A 5,264-nucleotide genomic window follows, 5' to 3' on the forward strand; every position below is an offset into this window, starting at 1 on the left:
GTCGTTAAAATTTTAATCTACGAAGAAAACATGACACCCTCTCCTAATAAGGAACTTCCAGACAACTATCTAGACGACTTTCTCTGAGACGATTATCAGCGTGAGGCAGATAGCGACCCCAAAGATGAAACAATATCCCTCCGTTACTGTGTTACCTGCGATGAAGAAATGGTAAGATACCGCAAGTGTGGATATTGGTATCACACTTGGTGCGCAGGCGAACCAGACCAAAAGGGAAGAGATGACCCAAATTTTAGCTTTTGGCTTTGCTCGAAATGCAAGCCTCACCCGAAACAAGACCCAAGCTATAAGTTTACATACAAGTCTAAAGCTGATATAGAGGCGGATAAACATTATGAAGATACTGACTCTGACTTTGAGCCAGATCTCCGAATCCCAACCTAGTGATGCCCCAAAGTTCGAGAAACACACCCGACTTTTTGCTGAGCATAGGCATTTTGAAACGAGAGAAAGACTATTCGCTTGTAGTTTGTTGTAGGCCAATAGTTTACCAAGTTGTAGGTTTATATTGGACTTTTGTTATGTACGATGAAAGTTATGATATAAAAATATTACTCTTTCTACCGTTCTTGAAAACTTTTGGATTGTGCGTTAATTGTCATATTTAAACATTTTTTCTTTCGACACCTGCTATAATTATACATCCCTAACGAATGTCGCATAAAATAAAAAAAGGGGGAGGACATGGTCGAAACATTTAATGAATGCCACGTCACAAGACACTATATAATAACCATAGCACCGTTAGAAGAAACACATTTTTATCCTTCCCCAAAAAAACTTAACACCATAACAGAATAAACACTAATTCGGCATAATCGTCAGCGAGACACATGAAGGAGAGAAATGACAGATCTCGCATACGAGAAGAGGTAGACTTTTGTTCGAAATGCAAGCAATATAGCAAGCGACATCTATTATTCACATGCAGCGAGTGCATGGAAGTGTTCCACCCACCATGCGCCACCACCTATTTATCCAAAACCAACAAGGACTTGAGGTTCAAGCACTTCATATGCCCAACTTGCACAGTCGACAGATACAAATGAGAAGCGTACCCAAAGAGATACTCGCAGCAATGGTATTCGAATTCCGACTAGGAATAAATCCTATAACAGTAATATTATATGAAATGTATAATCAGTAAACCTTGCGAGACGACAAGTTATGTATGCTTGAGTTATTATTACTGTGGATGTAATATTATGAACCTTATTATAAAGATTACGTTGTTTTAACACGTCTCGCATTCCTTCGTATTAAAATGATGAAACTAACATGAGACAGGTAGGTGATCGTAAAGCCCCATATCAAGCGAATTCACAAAGAGTATCAATCAAGCCAAAATGCATCTCGCCTTGATGCATCTCGGCTTATGAGGCTAATGATAGGGCCATGTAAATAAGGCCCTCGAAAGACTAGGTTTGGGCCAAGAATAAATCGGTCCCGGAACCTTTTTTGAGGGCCAGGACGAGACTATGAATAAGACACATGCCTTCAACAATGCGGAACTAATCCGCTACTGCCCGGATCCTGTCCAAAGTATCATCCTGGGCCGCCACGTCAAACTCAAACCACGGGCTTGACCCGGGAAGCTCATCTCGGCTTGAGATGTGGTCACCGTCCTTACGTCCGCACGAGACAGATGGACAGGTTAATATGCGAGGGTCACCGCCCTCTATGCGAACTCCTCTGACAGCCCTAACAATGCAGAATGACTGTCAGATAGTCGCTTATATAAACCACGAATCACCAGGTATTAGGGGCTGGACTTTTAGACAATATAAGGTACTAAGAGGTTAGAGTTAGAGTATCTCGATAATTATCCTAAGTCCTGAAGCTCACCCTTGCGAAACTCAAACCGGATTCCCAGAACGGAACTAGTCGAGCACTCAAAACCACCAAAACCATACGGTCTCGTCCTCCGGGACTTGTTCCGTATCAATTTTATTTGATACTTCATTAAAAGTCCAGTAATATAAATTGTACTAATTTGAAATAGTTTAATGGATGATAAAAATCAATATCAAATGTCATAATATTTTATATATTGTATAGCAGGTATGATACAGACCAAGTCCCGGAGGACAAGACCGTATGGTTTTGGTGATTTCGGATGCTCGACTCGTCCCGGTCTGGGAATCCGATTCGAATCTCGCAAGGGTGAGCTTTGGACTTAGGGTAATTGTTGAGGTACTCTGACTCTAACCTCTTGGTACCTTCTATTGTCCAAAAGTCTAGCCCCTAATACCTGAGGATTTATGGTTTATATAGGCCATCATCTGACAGTCATTTCGCGTTGTTAGAGCAGTCATGGGGTTCACATAGAGGGTGGTGACCCTCGCATAATCACCTGTCCATCTTCGTCTTGTGCGGATGCAAGGAAGGTGATCGTATCTCGAGACAAGATGGGCTTCTCGGGTCAAGTCTGGCCCGAATCCATCGTAGTAGGCCAGGATGATACCTTGAACGAGTTCCGAGCCATAGCGGGCTGGTTCTACGTGGCTAGAGGCATGAGTCTTATTCATATTCTAGTCTTTTAGATGTGGGACCAGTTCTGGGTAGGGGTGTCAATGACACCCGTTTACCCGTTTACCTTACCCGTATTGTATTCAATAAGACTGGTATGGGTAAGGTTTTTTTTCGTTAGTTTATTGGGTATGGGTATGGGTAAAGATTTTTTTTCGTTAGATAAACGGGTATGGGTACGAGTAAAGGTTATTTCGTACTCGTTGGGTAATGGGTAATTATATGAAATATATTATATATAAATATATCAATATTATATCCAATTTTTTTATTTTTCTTCTTTTCATATTGTTGTATGCCTGTATCAACGCTAGAGACATATATATCAACGAATTCATTTCCTTGTTTTCTTCCTTATTCATCGTTATTGCATTTTTCTCAATTCTACAAATGAAAATATTCCATGTTTCAAAAAAAATATATCCTCACCTTATTTTCTGGCAATAATGTATTGTTTGGTCTAAATAAGTAATCCATTAATGTCAGCTCAGGTGTTAGCGTCTGAATTTTGTATTACATGTCAGCTTTCTCAAGGTTATACTATGAATATATATATTTAATAATTGAATGAGATGGAATGAAATGTTAGAAAAAAGAATGTAACAAATGACAAAATTGACCATATGCTGTCCGAACCATTATATTGGTATTTTCGTTATTCGCCCACTACCGTTTCGTTATCCGTTAATCATAACGGGTATGGGTAGGGTATGGTAAGACAAATTCTTAACGGGTATGGGTAGGGTATGGATAAGGTCAATTCTTAGTGGGTATGGGTATGAAAATGGTTCCACCCTCTCCGTATCGTACCCATTGACACCCCTAGTTCTGGGACCGGTTTATTCTTTATCCAAATCTAGTCTTTTAGATGCCTTGTTTACATGGCACTATCAAGATACTTTCAAATTTTAAACTTAAAATTTATTTACAATAATTGTAGAAATTATCAAATTAATTTAACTGATGATAAGCTCAACGTATTATTTGACAAAAAGTTAAGAAAAAAAAAAAGCGAATGAATATAAAATCTCACTGAGAAATGCGCGTGCCATAAGTTACTATCTTCGTGCATGACACGTCAGCTCGCAATAAATTGATTTGGCATTTTTCTAGAGGAAATTTGAGTCTTAGTCCTAATGACGTAATGAAAAAATGGCACTAAGGTTTAATGGGAGTTGACCCACTAGATTGAAATTCTATACTATATTGTCTAAAAGTAGTCAACTTTAACAATAATAATTAAAAGGAGGAATAAATAAATAAATAAATGAGCGTCGGGTCCGATGGTATCTGGTCAAATTCTACCTAATATTTAGTTGGATGCGTTTAATTTGTATCAAGATTCGTGTGGATTTAATTTGCACAAGTTTTAAAGTTGCTCGTGCAATTTTTGATGCAGATCCGACAACATACTAAATTTGGTTCGTTGTCAATCAAACCACCCCTGATTTTTATTTCCAAATTAAAGGAAATACCGGAGGCGGTCCGATGAGTATCAGATCAAATTTGATCTGATGTCTAATTGAAGCCGTCCTATATGCATCAAGATTTATGCACACTTAATCTGTATGAGCCTGAAAGTTATTGCGCAAACCTTGATGTGGATCAAATGACTTTGATATGTCATAAGACCGAATTTGGTCAGATGTCTATCAGACTTTCCCCGTTTTTTCTTTCTCCCAAAAAGCTGCTTCGAGCTTCACTAGAATAATAACCAAGATCAAGATGGTTAATTAGTATATTGTTTGTTTTTTGTGCAAAAATATGAAATTAAGTATAACTATGTATTTATGATATATTCCTTTAAAATCAATTAAACCGAATTCTACTATTATCTTATAGATAATTTTTAAAAACTCGTTCATTTCCGACTCGCTCATTTATCAACTCGCTTAAACTCGCTCATTTACTAAATAAGCGAGCATGAGCATACCCTAACTCGCTCATGCTCGCTCATTAATTACCCCTACATAACACTCTTATTAATTAATACACAGAACACCATGCGATCACTTTGTTGTCAAAAGGTCTCCGCTCCGCATGAGCAACATGTATTCAGTGATTGGCATTTTTTTTTTTGAGAAAAGTTAATTCTCTTTCCTCGTCTTTATTTATTTTAATCCGCACCTAAAAGTCCGCCGCCACTAATTTTAGGGATAACTATTATCTAACCATTCTCTTTTTCTGATTTTTTTTTCTCTTTCTCATTTTTGAAAAAAAAAAGTATTGCTGGATATTTTTATAGCTTTTCATTGTAACTTTTACAGTCATGAATTTTTCTTTGATTGTATGTCACATATATTTATTTTATGTGTTAAGTATTTGCAATAATATATGCTGTGCGTTTCTAATTACCTTGAAGGTATGTATGGTATTACAAAGTTAATAATAAGTAAGAACAAATAATTACATTTGAAAAAAACATAACTTTTTAATAGATATAATTAAACATAAAAATCTCTATCACATTGGTAACCTCCTTAATACTGAGTAAGTATATTAACAACACTGTTTTGACTTCATACAACGTGCGGGCAATATAATTTTCATTTTAAGTCTATTGCTTATATGATGTATGAAGCTAATACAACATTGTTAATATATTTAACTCCTTAATAGTCGAGATTGACAAGACTGATGATGTCTGAAATTTGGATTCATCAAAAATGAATTCGACCTAATTAAAGCTAGCAATCTCAATTAACACCTTTTTT

The sequence above is a fragment of the Carex rostrata genome, chromosome 25, assembly GCF_964058835.1.
Source record: "Carex rostrata chromosome 25, lpCarRost1.2, whole genome shotgun sequence".
NCBI classification, from domain to species: Eukaryota; Viridiplantae; Streptophyta; class Magnoliopsida; order Poales; family Cyperaceae; genus Carex; species Carex rostrata.